The sequence below is a fragment of the Coenobita brevimanus genome, chromosome 4 (genome assembly GCF_032717465.1).
Source record: "Coenobita brevimanus isolate Jiangsu-jjx chromosome 4, ASM3271746v2, whole genome shotgun sequence".
Taxonomy (NCBI): domain Eukaryota; kingdom Metazoa; phylum Arthropoda; class Malacostraca; order Decapoda; family Coenobitidae; genus Coenobita; species Coenobita brevimanus.
Genome location: NC_136957.1, coordinates 955,989 through 969,271, shown reverse-complemented (window position 1 = coordinate 969,271; position 13,283 = coordinate 955,989). Strand labels below are relative to the sequence as shown.

At 40.7% G+C, this 13,283-nt stretch overlaps 1 pseudogene; it reads right to left on the bottom strand.

Annotated features, from left to right (window-relative positions):
* Nucleotides 1-246: 246 nt before the first annotated feature.
* Nucleotides 247-366, bottom strand: LOC145397026 (5S ribosomal RNA; annotated as a pseudogene).
* Nucleotides 367-13,283: the final 12,917 nt, after the last annotated feature.

The window sequence follows — 13,283 nt, the reverse complement described above, 5'->3', positions numbered from 1 at the left end:
TCACTACTAGCCTCCCGCTTGACACCACCATCACCGCTGATATCACTTGTTTCACTTACTGTGTCACTGTACCAATTCACTAGCAAGATCACCATCACTTTTTGTACTATCAGGGTCTTCGAAATTTTCATTCATTCATTCATTGCCAGACGCCATGTATCCCAGACGGGGTGGCCAAGGGCCTAGAGTTAATTGTTTTACAGGGAGGGGCACTAATCCTCCACCAATCCCACTTGACACGTAGGGATGCCAACAGCATCTGGTGTTCCCAGGCGGTCACCCATCCAAGTACTAACCAGACCCAACGTTGCTTAACTTCGCTGATCAGACGGGAAGCGGTGTACTCAACGTGGTATGTCTTCGAAATCACTTTCTGAAAATTCCTTGCTTACAGTCCCAAACTTTGTTGGTGTGAGTTTCACTCCTTCATACTTCTATCATATGCTCCAAACTTTCTCCTTTATACACATTTCTTTCTCCCTCTTCAAGATGGATTTGCCCTTTCTTTAGTCACTGTCCTTCATGGATAAGATTTACAGTGAATATAAAGGCAGTAAGACACAGAAAATGATGAAAAATCCATGGAAAACCTCAGGTAAACAGACACGGTGGTAAGCAGGATCTGACCACGAACTGAGATGGGAAGTTACTGACATTTTCTCTGGCATGGGTGGCTACGTGGCAGCCTGGGGCAGTCACATAACTCACAGAGAAAATGGGAAGACATTGGCGCTCATTTTAAACCATATCCCATGAAAATTGAACAATAATTAGATTTTTGGTGAATATTTAACTTCGATGATGAGAATATCATCATCGGCGTGCCAAACTGTTTTGCTATCTGGTACCTTGTGTAACTAGGACTGCTCAGCTTTTGTTAATGCTGTTGTGTTCTTTGTATTTCCTCTTAGGTCTTTGTTGTTAGAATACCCTATGGGGTACATAAGACTGGAGTATCTCATACACTTTTTGCATATTATTTTTATCCAGTAGAAGTGGCTAGCTTCTGTAGTTTTAGGAATGAGATATGAAAATCAATAGCCATGCTTAAAACTTTATTATGCAAATTTATTACACACCCTCACTGTATTTAGCTCACACAACCCTAATCAGGTGTTATAATAAGAAACTTTTGGTTATTAATAAGCACACAGGAGTGAAAAGTGAATTAAGTACACACTCAGCCTTGCTCTGTCAAAGCAAGAGTTGTTTCAAAACATACATGACGTTTTAAAATACAGGGAGGCCCATATATAACACTCCTCCTCCACTCTGCTGGTTTATTTTTTGTGTGTGTTCTAGGGATGGCTCAGCCAGCATTTTCAGTGTGTATCCTGCATCAGTTATATTCATTTCCCACTCCCACTGCTAAACCCATACCCACACCAGCAGACTGAGCTGTCCCCACAGCAGATAAAATACCTTCAGGCAAGGTTCTAGTGGACTGTTGTTTATGGGTCACCCTGAAGAGTCTAAACTCAAACATCTAAATAAAAAGTACACAAGTTCCTTGATAAATCAAAGTATTAACCCATCACGTCTGAGGGTTGTTTCCACCACCCAAACCATCAGCAGGTATTTTTCTTAAAAAATCACCATTATTTAAACCATAATTTCTTAGCTACAGCTATAATATAATATTATAATATAATGCTATAATCATAATAATAATACAATAACAATAATACTATAAAACAGTAGATCATGTATACATGCCACCCGGACGTCCCCGGGTCGTCATGTATACATGCCACCTGGATGGGATGGGTTGATCCCTTTGCTATGATAATGTCTTTGATATTTTTCCTCTTATAACCAGATGATGTGAACCAGCTTAGGAGAGACATACTTTGAGCTAGATTAATTAGCTATAATGTACAGTCAGCCTGAAAAGTCCTCTCGCCTTTCCTGCTTTTCTTACAATGGATTTTGAAAATGTAGTGAATCTGCAGCACCTGACACTGGTGACCTTATTTTGGTATAAGTCAATTACCATAGTAGTTTAATCTGCATTTGCAACACTGATTTTTCAAAGTCCATGGAGAGAACAGGAGTGGTGACATGAATTTTTATGGCAACTGTACAGGGTGGCCCAAATATAATGCTCCACTTCCACTTCACCAGGGGATAGTATATAGGGTTTTTATAAAATTTTTGAAATTGTCTAAAGAAAACAAAAAAAGCACAATTAAAAGTGTTATTGTAGTGAGAGGGTTAAGCGGAAAAAGTCAAACAACAAACGCAGTTCATCTTAAAATTCCTTGTTCAATGCCAGTCAGGTCTCGTGTTTGTCCCAAAGTAAACTGACGAAGTTATCTTTGTCAGCTGAGGCTCCCACTTCATGATTCCCCATCTGTGTACCATTTTTGCACTTTTTCTTACCCAGGGAAGTCTAGGTTAGCTTAGGTTTGTTCTCTTAGCATCGGATCAGATTAACATGTCAGTCAGTTTGGTTAATCTGTTGGGAGAGGTAAGGTTAGTTAGGTTTGTTTCCTTAGCATCAGGTTAGGTTAGTTTGTTAGCCAGTTAGGTTAATGTTAAATCTGGTTTCAATAGGTTAAGTTAGATCAAAGTAAAAAGAAAAAATGTAAGGGTGATCACCTTGGTAAAATTAAACATACACGGAGAGCAAAAATGATACCAGAACAGAAATCTACATCCCAGTTACAGGACACTGAACGAGTGGATGATGATGATGGTATTTATCGTCTTCCTGTTGGTGCTGGGGTTCGTGTGGGAGTCATTGATGGTGGTGTTGGTGGACTCACTGATGGTGGTGTTGGTGGGGGTCATTGATGGTGGTGTTCGTGCTGGACTAACTGATGGTGGTCTAGGTGGGGGAGTTATTGATGGTGGTGTTGGTGCTGGAGTCAGTGATGGTGGTGTTGGTGCTGGAGTCAGTGATGGTGGTGTTGGTGCTGGAGTCAGTGATGGTGGTGTTGGTGCTGGAGTCAGTGATGGTGGTGTTGGTGGGGGAGTCAGTGATGGTGGTGTTGGTGGGGGAGTCAGTGATGGTGGTGTTGGTGGGGGAGTCATTGATGGTGGTGTTGGTGCTGGAGTCATTGATGGTGGTGGTGGTGCTGGAGTCATTGATGGTGGTGGTGGTGCTGGAGTCATTGATGGTCCTGGTGGTGCTGGAGTCATTGATGGTGGTGGTGCTGGAGTCACTGATGGTGGTGTTGGTGGGGGAGTCATTCACGGTGGTGGAGATGTGGGAGTCACTGACGGTGATGCAGGAGTTACTGATGGTGATGCAGGGGTTACTGATGGTGATCCAGGAGTTACCGATGGTGATGCAGGAGTTACTGATGGTGATGCAGGAGTTACTGATGGTGATGCAGGAGTTACTGATGGTGATGCAGGAGTTACCGATGGTGATGCAGGAGTTACCGATGGTGATGCAGGAGTTACTGATGGTGATGCAGGAGTTACTGATGGTGATGCAGGGGTTACTGATGGTGATGCAGGAGTTACTGATGGTGATGCAGGAGTTACCGATGGTGGTGCAGGAGTTACTGATGGTGGTGCAGGGGTTACTGATGGAGATGCAGGAGTTACTGATGGTGATGCAGGAGTTACTGATGGTGATGCAGGAGTTACTGATGGAGATGCAGGGGTTACTGATGGTGATGCAGGGGTTACCGATGGAGATGCAGGAGTTACCGGAGGTGCTGGCGGCACAGGAGTAGGTGTTGTTCCTCCACGATTGGTAATTTTCTTTTTGAGTGCCTCTGCTTGACTGTTTTTCTTGGCTAAAACGTTATTGGTATTAATAACTGCTTTGTTAATTTGTCCAAGTGCATTTGTATATCCGCTAACAGGAGAAGGGGATGGTATAGGTCCCCCAGCAAGTATAGCTCTCAGGCCAGCTTCAATGGTTAATCTGATGGTGTTGAATTCCGCATTTGTTCCCGCAATTCCGGTAAAGTCCTCATTCTCAAGCTGTGTTTCATATGTCGTGATGCAGGAGTTACCGATGGTGGTGCAGGAGTTACCGATGGTGGTGCAGGAGTTACCGATGGTGGTGCAGGAGTTACCGATGGTGGTGCAGGAGTTACCGATGGTGGTGCAGGAGTTACCGATGGTGGTGTGGTGACTGGAATGACATCCCTGGTGGTGACTGGGGGGAATGCGGTGGGGATTGTAGTTGCTGGCGGCACAGGAGTTGGTGTTGTTCCTCCAAGATCGGTAATATTCTTTTTGAGTGCCTCCGCTTCGCTGTTTTTATTGGCTAAAAGGTAATTGGTAGTAGTAATTGCTTTGTAAATTTTTGCAAGTGCAATTGTGTATCCAGTAACAGGAGAAGGGGATGGTATAGGTCCCCCAGCAAGTATAGCTCCCAGGTCAGCTTCAATGGATAGCCTGATGGTGTTGAATTTCGCGTTTGTTTCCGCAATTCCGGTAAAGTCCTCATTCTCAAGCTGTGTTTCATATGTCGTGATGGTAACAATTAACTGAATTTCAATACTAAGCTGCCTCTTGATCCTCCTCCTACCACCTAAGGCATTACCAATGGCATTCAGAATATTTTGTACGGTGGTGGCCAGAGCTGTTAACTGCGCCACTGAATTCTGCAGGGTCACAATATTATCATTTATTGTATTGAGCTGATTCAGCAATGATGCGAGAGAGGGGGTGGTTGATGCAGTTGATGTGGAAGTTGTTGTGGTTGTTGGTGAACCTGAGGGGCTTGGTGTGGTAGTCACTGATGGTAGTGTGGTTACATCCCTGATCGTGACTGGGGGGAATGCGGTGGGGATTATTGCTGCTGGCGGCACAGGAGTAGGTGTTGTTCCTCCACGATCTGTGATTTCCTTTTTGAGTGCCTCTGCGTCACTGTTTTTATTGGCTAAAAGGTAATTGGTTTTAGTAATTGCTTTGTAAATTTTTGCAAGTGCAATTGTGTATCCAGTAACAGGAGAAGGGGATGGTATAGGTCCCCCAGCAAGTATAGCTCCCAGGTCAGCTTCAATGGATAGCCTGATGGTGTTGAATTTCACGTTTGTTTCTGCAGTTCCGTTAAAGTCCTCATTCTCAAGCTGTGTTTCATATGTCGTGATGGTAACAATTAACTCAATTTCAATACTAAGCTGCCTCTTGATCCTCCTCCTACCACTTATGGCATTACCAATGGCATTCAGAATATTTTGTACGGTGGTGGCCAGAGCTGTTAACTGCGCCACTGAATTCTGCAGAGTCACAATATTAGCGTTTATTGTATTGAGCTGATTCTGCAATGATGCGAGAGAGACGTCAGTTGATGTACTTGGTGTGGAAGTTGTTGTTGGTGGTGAACTTGTACTTGATGTGGTTGTTGTGCTAGTTGTTGTGGTTGTTGGTGAACTTGTACCTGATGCAGTTGTTGTGCTCTTTGTTGTGGTTGTTGGTGTAGTTGGTGATGCTGGAATTAATGGTCCTGGGGCTGCAGTGGGTGTGGGTGGATTTGGAATTGGGTTTCCTCCGCGCCTTTCTACTTCTTGATTCAGAATGGCAATCTGTATTTGTAATTGGTTTGCTACATCACTTAATATCCCTATCATGTACGTAACTTTGATAATGGCATGTATAATAACGGGTCGATCTGCAGGACTTACCTTGTCAAAGTTCAATATAATAGTAAATCTGATTAATCGTATGCGCACAGTTATAACATCAAGATCTCCAAGATTACCGGCATCCACCAGTCTTTGAATATCCAAACATATGCGAATTATATCATACAGATGTACTCCAAGATCCCTCTTCCTCCTGCCTGTTGTTGTATTGAGGATCATGTCAATTCGGTCGATAAGACTATGTAGTGTGTCGTTCAAAGCCTGCAGTTCTGCCAGCGTTCCCAGCACCTCTGTCAGAGTCGCCTGAAGTTGTCTTATTTGTGCATATAAATCACTGAGTGACGTCTCATTATTCAGTGGGGTGACTCTGGGGATCAGGGTGGGTTTAGGAGTTTGTGTTGGCAATGGGGGGAACGTAGTTCCCCCTAGCTCAGCAAGTTGCATGAGAAGTTGTTGACGGATTGCAATCAGTTCACCTGTCTTGCGTTCAAGCTTTAATTGCACGTTCCTAATCTGATCGATGATGTAATCTTTCATCACTCTTGGTGTCTTAGTAGTTGCAGTTGTATTATCTATAAGTAATTTAAGCCACTGTTCTAAATTCATTCTGATCATTCTGATACCCAACACACTGGACGTCATGCCATCAATGTCATTGTTATCACACTGAGATCCCAGCAGAGTAATCAGGTTGGTTAAGTCCATCATTTCATTATATGTGTCTCTCTTCCTCCTTCCAATAGCATTATTAATTGCTGCTTGTATGATACTCAGAAGTGTGTTGAGAAGAGCTTGTAGTTCGCCCGTTGCCAGTATTTGAATATTAATTTGTGCTGTTGTTGTATTGATTGCAATTGATATGTTGATTGTAATATTCTGTGGAGGTACAATTGTTGTGTTTACTGCACTGGTTGTTGTTGATGTAGTGGTTGTTGATGTGGTTGTTGTGTTCTGTGTAGTACTTGTTGATGTATTTGTCGATGTTGTTGTTGTACTTGGAGTCGTTGTTGTCGTTGTAGTTGGAGTCGTCCTGTTTGTTGTCGGTGGTGGTGGTGGTGGTTTCTCTGAAAATGCAGCAAAATTATGTCAGTCCAATACTATCCTAATTTCTAGTGTTATCAGTTGTGTTGGCAGGTCCCTATATAGGAACACGAAAATACGAATTTCCGAGGTCTTATGCTGACTATAGTGCAATGGATGATACAGGCAGCCCTCCTTATTTGCAGCTTTGATTCTTTGTGGACCAGTGAAAATTTCTCAAAATATATTATCCTAATGTGTATTTTCGAATGACTGAACAACCTATGCTACTGAATGGTCCAAAATTCCACTTTAGGAAAGGAGATTTAAATACCTGATAATGTTTGGGAGCAAAGGATTTTTAGGAAGTCGCAAATTACAATAGCAGCAGCCATTTTAGGAAGCAAAAAATTAAATGAGACACATCGATTTGTGGGAGTATATATCTCTAATCTCTGCAGACACGACGGTGAAAGAGTGAGAAGTATTACCAAACTACATATGCTACAGTAGATTACTTCCTGTGTTCAGCTACATTCACAAATCCGTGGTATGGTGGGCGGCATGCTGTGTAGGAAGTGTCGACAAATATGAGTTTATAGAAGCCACAGCACATGCAGCTGAGCCGCCTCAAACAACCTCGTATTGGTGATCAGCCGATAGTGTTATGTAAGAATTCCCCTAGTATCTACAAAGATGAAACATTGTAAAGGAATTCTTGAACGCCTCCCGGTATGTACTGTATATGGGTCACTGATATGATCTGCCACTTGCTGCATAGAAATATTTGAAGACAATTTTTAGTTTAAATATTTCAAAGGAAATTTGTGACGTGAATACTTATTTCATGTAAAAATTATTACTCGTTTTGATATGTTAGAAGTGTGTACCTCCCTCGTGACAGACATGAGGTAACTTATGTCAACTGGAGGGGTTACTTTGGTCAGAGCAGTGAGTCGATTGCAATAATAGTCACACCAGGGAGTACCCAGAGATAATTCCAACAGTGCTGCCAAATACCTCAACATAATCAGTTCACATCCCAACAGTAATGATAGATCGCCATCTGACGTAACTGTGCTGCCCCTGAAGGGTGACAATTAAACCAAACTTCCGACACAGTGTTCAGATTAAGGCACCCATAGACTGCAAAAATATAACCCAAGTAAAAATTTCCTTTACTTGAATTCGGCAGCAATTAAGTAAAATTGCTTCTTCTTTTTTTCTAATAATACTGGAAATCACAGGGCATGGTCTAGTTGCCAGAATTAACTGCTTTACTCACATGATTTCATATAGTGTTATTGCTACCAACAGAAATATTTACTTTGCTCTGGAAAACTTAGGCTTTTCACTACTAGAGCTGCGTCTTAGGTTAACATGACTTATCTACAGCTAACAAGAATTAAATACAAGAATTAAAATATGCAAATACATTACAGGGTTCAGTGGGTAGAGACTAAAACACCCACAATACAACCTCTCTGAAAAGAAGTAGTTTTGTCCTACTTTGCCACTGAGCTAGAACGAAAGTATCACTACGATATGGTTCATGTCAGGATGAAGTGCTGAGGAAGGGATGTGGAACTGCAGTCTTATTGTGTTCTGCTACTGAATGAGAGATTTACTTATACAATGTGGTGCTAATTACGGTGAATTACTGACGAAAGCTGTATAACTGCAGTATTGTCTTGTTCTGCCAGTGAGCTTTAACAAAAGATTGTCACCAGCACGTGGTGCTAGTCACGAAGAAGTCCATTAGAAGATACAGAGCCGTAGTATAATCATAATTTGTCATTGATCAATGGGAAATAAGCTGCTAAAGCAAGAAAATCTCTGTCAAAGGAATAGTGAAGGAAGTATGGTACTGAATGAGGAAGGTAACTCACTTATGACACAGCAGAAGCAGTCAGAACACTTGCACTTGCCCCACACCTTTCCTCCCTTTTCAGTACATTCCTTCTCCCACTCCACACAGATTCCGTTTCCTTTCTCGCAATCCCACGGGCATTTCTTGGGCGCCTTATCGTCCTTCTTCTCTTTGCAGCAGAACTTGCACTTCTTATGATTACACTTTAATTTCACCTCCTCCTCATGTTTCTCGCACAACTCCTTGCACTTACCACACTGTTTCTCGCACATCTTCTTAACTTTCTTTTTTGTACACGGTTCTGCAAAGATATTGATTTACAGCATTAATCTGCAGTGTGAGGAAACTGATCTGTTAGTAATGTGGATCCATTATACAAATCACAAGTTTTATTAACCCTTGTACTGTGGCAGGGGGCAGTTGAAAAATTTCTGGTGATGTGGCTGTTTGGAAGAATTTGTGACCCTCTTAGAAATGTCTTCAGTTGTACATACATGTCTTGGAAATGGCAGGCCACACCTATCCATGAAATATTTCAGCTCAGCTCACCTCAGTTTCGGTGATCAGTTGTTTCCTAGATGGCAGGAAACTGGCAACTACTCAAGCATCCTTTCGGAGCCTGAGTGAGTTGTCAAATGAATCAGGAAATTAAACACTATTTATTGGTTTCTGGGCTAATCCTTGAGAGTGGGAATGAGAGATGACAGCCAACTTTGTCATACAATTTGTGTGACACTGCTCCATACAGGAACTTTGTGGTACAAGGTTAAAAAAATCGCTCAAAAAATGTATGTTACGGCCATCTGGTAGCACTTCTTAAGAGGTATGCCGCAGCCCTTGAATTAAAGTAGTAAGGGAATGTGTAGTTTTTTCTCATTTTATTCTTAAAAATTAGCAGATGTGAGTTATATTGCTAGCAGATAGAACAAAATAAGTGTGACATGGCTGGTTCTACTTACTCTTCTTAATGCAGCATTCACAGTCCTTTTGGTTGCCACATTTGTCTGGCATGAGTTTCCCTTTGCATGTGCCTTTCCTCACGCACTTGCCTTTCTTCTTCTTGCAAGCGTGATCCTGCTTGCATTTCCACTTTTTTGTCTCGACTTCCTCTCCTTGTTCATCGTCAGCGCCCATTTTCAGTGACCCTTCCTTCTGACCTTTTCCTCCTTTGTTCTTTTTCTTTCCATTTATCGACTTTTTGTTCGTTTTATTTTTCCGTTTATTTTTTGACTTCTCTTTCCTGTTCAGTCTGTTTTTCTTCTTATTTTTCGACTTCTCTTTCCTGTTCAGTCTGTTTTTCTTCTTATTTTTCGACTTGTCTTTCCTGTTCAGTCTGTTTTTCTTCTTATTTTTCGACTTCTCTTTCCTGTTCATTCTGTTTTTCTTCTTATTTTTCGACTTGTCTTTCCTGTTCAGTCTGTTTTTCTTCTTATTTTTCGACTTGTCTTTCCTGTTCATTCTGTTTTTCTTCTTATTTTTCGACTTCTCTTTCCTGTTCATTCTGTTTTTCTTATTTTTTGACTTCTTGTTTATTTTATCTTTCCTCTTATTTTTCAGCTTCTTGTTCAGTTTATTCTTGCTCTTGTTTTTTGACTTCTCCTTTTTGTTGATGCTGCTTTTCTTCTTGTTTTTCGACATCTTCCTGTTCATATTATTTTTCCTTTTATTTTTTAACTTCCCTTTCCTAGTCATCTTATTCTTCCTCACGTTTTTTGACTTCCCTTTCTTGTTCTTTTTCCTTTGCAGATTTGACTTCACCTTCTTTTGCTTTTGCCTTTTCCTCAGATTGTTTTGTTTCTTGTTCTTTTTCCTTGCCTTTGTTCCCTTGTTAGCCTCCTTCCCAGAGATCTTTGTTTTCTTGAGCGCAGATTTCTTCTCTCCTTTTCTAAATCGTTCTTTGTTTTTTAAGCCATTGTGGTTGTTTTTATGCGCTGGATCACTTGACTTAGTACGCTTTGGAAACTCTGAACCCTTCTTAGACTTTTTCTGCTTGAGATTTCTTGACTTCTTTCTCTCGGAGGTGTTGAGAGCTCCTTTACGCTCAAGTTTTTTCTGCTTCTTCCCTTTGCGACTACGGTTCTTCTTGCCAGCAGGTCCTTCACGATTACGCTTGAGTGAGTTCTTCTTGTTTGATCCTTTGTGTTGACGCCTTCTGGAGTTCTTGTCAGCTTTCTTACGCTTCAGTCCATTCTTGCCATTGCCCGTGCTCTTAAGTTTCTTCTGTTTTTCCCTGCTTCCTTTAGGCTTCAGGTTTTTGGAGTTCTTGCGAGAGCCTTTGCCTTTGGGCCTCTTCTTGTTTTTCACGAGGCTTTTCTTGTTCTTCTCTTCTTTCTTTTTGGGTCCACGTTCTTTTTTCCTACCACCGGGAAGTCCATTGCTTTTCAGATTCTTCCTCTGCGCAGCGTCACGGCAGCAAATGAATGCCGGGTTCTCGCATTTGGTGTTGGGTACTTTCTGGCATTTGTGGTCGCTCTTCATGCACTGTCCGCCAGCATCCCGGCAGTGCTGAAGCCCCCCAGTGTCTTGCCTGGCCTCGCTCCTTTGCCCTCCAGCCAGACCAAACTGTGGAGAGGCAGCGAGATCAGGTCATTTGCTGTGTTTGGGTGTCTTTGGGTCTCCAGGTCTTTTTGTTTGTACAGGTCTTTATTCAGGTCTTTTTGTTTGCATGTTCATGTTTTTTTGTTTAGGTTTCTTTTTTTTCAGATGTTTTTATGAGTTCAGGTCTGTGTGTTTGTTTGTTGAGATGTTTTTGTTTGTTTGTTCAGGTCATTTTTTTGTTCAGGTCCTTTTCTTTGCTTCCTCAGGTCTTTGTTTGTATGTTTCTTTTGTTTGTTCAGGTATTTTTATTAGCTCAAGTCGTTTTGTTTGTTCATGTGTTCTGGTTTGTTTGTTCAGGTGTTTTTGTTTGATCGTGTTTTCGTTTGTTCAGGTCTGTTTGTTTGTTTATTCAAGTTTTTCGTTTGTTCAGTTTTTGTTTGTTCGTGCCTGTTTGTTCAGGTCTGTTTGTTTGTTCAGGTGTTTTTGTTTGTTTGTTCAAGTCTGTTTGTTTGTTCTCACCTTTATGTTTGTTTAGGGCTTTTTGTTTGTTTGTTCAGGTATGTTTGTTTGTTTAAGGTCTATTTGTTTGTTGTGATCTTTTTGGTTGTTTGTTCAGCCTTTTTGCTTGCTTGTTCAGGTCCTTTGTTTGTTTGTTCAGGGGTCTTTGTTTGTTCTGGTCTTTTTGTTTGTTTGTTCAGGCATTTTGCTTGTTTGTTCGGGCCTTTTTGTTTGTATGTTAGGGCCTTTTTGCTTGTTTGTTCAGGCCTTTTTGTTTGTTTGTTTCTTTGCTTTTATGTTCATGGCTTTTTGTTTGTTTATGTGTTTGTTTGTTTTTTGGTTAGGTCTTTTTGCTACGGTGTGTCGTCTTCTATGTGGCTTTGGGGATTTCGTATCACCTCTTCTGTGGCGATTTTTTCTGCACCCACACCTTCACGTTATCTGGTACCGTCAATTATTAATGCATTTGTGTTAATATTGCAACGATAATTTATAAAAAAAAATAAAGGTAAATAAAATGGCCTCTGGCAATAGATAGACAGATAGATAGATCAATCAAAATAAGATTAAAAATAGATAAAAGTAAAAACAAATTTATAAATACAAAAAATGTTAAGAATTACTTTTTAATTAAAATTAAAATTAAAATTAAAACTAAAAAATAAAAAGTAAAGATAAAAACTATTAACATTTGATATGAAAAATAAAAATACTTAAAAATAAAAACTAATTTTAAAAAATAATATAAAAACAAAAACTATTAAGATTTGAAAAAATTAAAATAAAAAAAATAAATACAAAAAAATATTAAGATTTGATAAAAAAATGAAAATAAAAAATAAAAAAAGATTTGAAAGAAATAAATAAAAATAAATAAAGATAAAAACTCTTTCAATTTGGTAAGAAATTAATGTACAGATGACAATTTTAGGCCAAGTTAAAGTGAGAGGAGTGTAGTTGGGTGGAATGTGTGACGTGTAATGGAGAAAAACAGGCCCGTGGTCTCAGTTACCTGCGTTCCCTAACACCTCTTCCTTACCGATTTATTTTTGAATACGGTTGGCTAATATCGTTTTGTGTGTTATATATGCACGGTATGGTGATATTAGAATTATCTGAGTGACACAGATGAGGACGGCAAGGTGTAATAAGCATAATAAATCGCTTAGGAACAGGTGTTAGGGAGCTTCCTTGACCGACTGTAATACGGTGGAGAGGGACAAATGAGGAGGTTTGGGAGCGTGATGGAAAGGGTTAAGAGAGAGAGAGAGAGAGAGAGAGAGAACACAACAGTAGAATTAAACAGAGACAGACGGATATACAAGGAAGTTCCCCAGCGTTGTGGTGTTGATGTGTTGAAAAAGTGTCAGGAGGAGTGTTTGTGTCGATGCTGTCACCCGCACCCGCACGCGTCCAGTGGGTATGGGTTAATGATGCCAAATCCCCGCCCGCACCAGCAAGCTTTTGGTGTGGACGGGCCCTTAGACTCCGACAAGCCACTCCTAAGCTAAGCACAGTCGTCTCAGGGTAATGGTAATGCAAGATAAAATTACCGTACAGTTTGACAAGTTACTCTGCTGCTCCTGATGATTGTATTTATTTTGTACAAACTGACGTCTGGATGGTTTCTTCGGCTCAGGAGAAAATGATAATCAATCTTTCTTTTTCTAGACTGTGTGTGAAGTAGAAATTGACATGCTCTAAGTAAGAATTGAAAGCAGTGGAATAATAGCCAATCTTTTGTTTCTGTGCATGAAGGAAAATGACGGACATGCCCTAAGCGAGAGATAATCAGAGTGGAA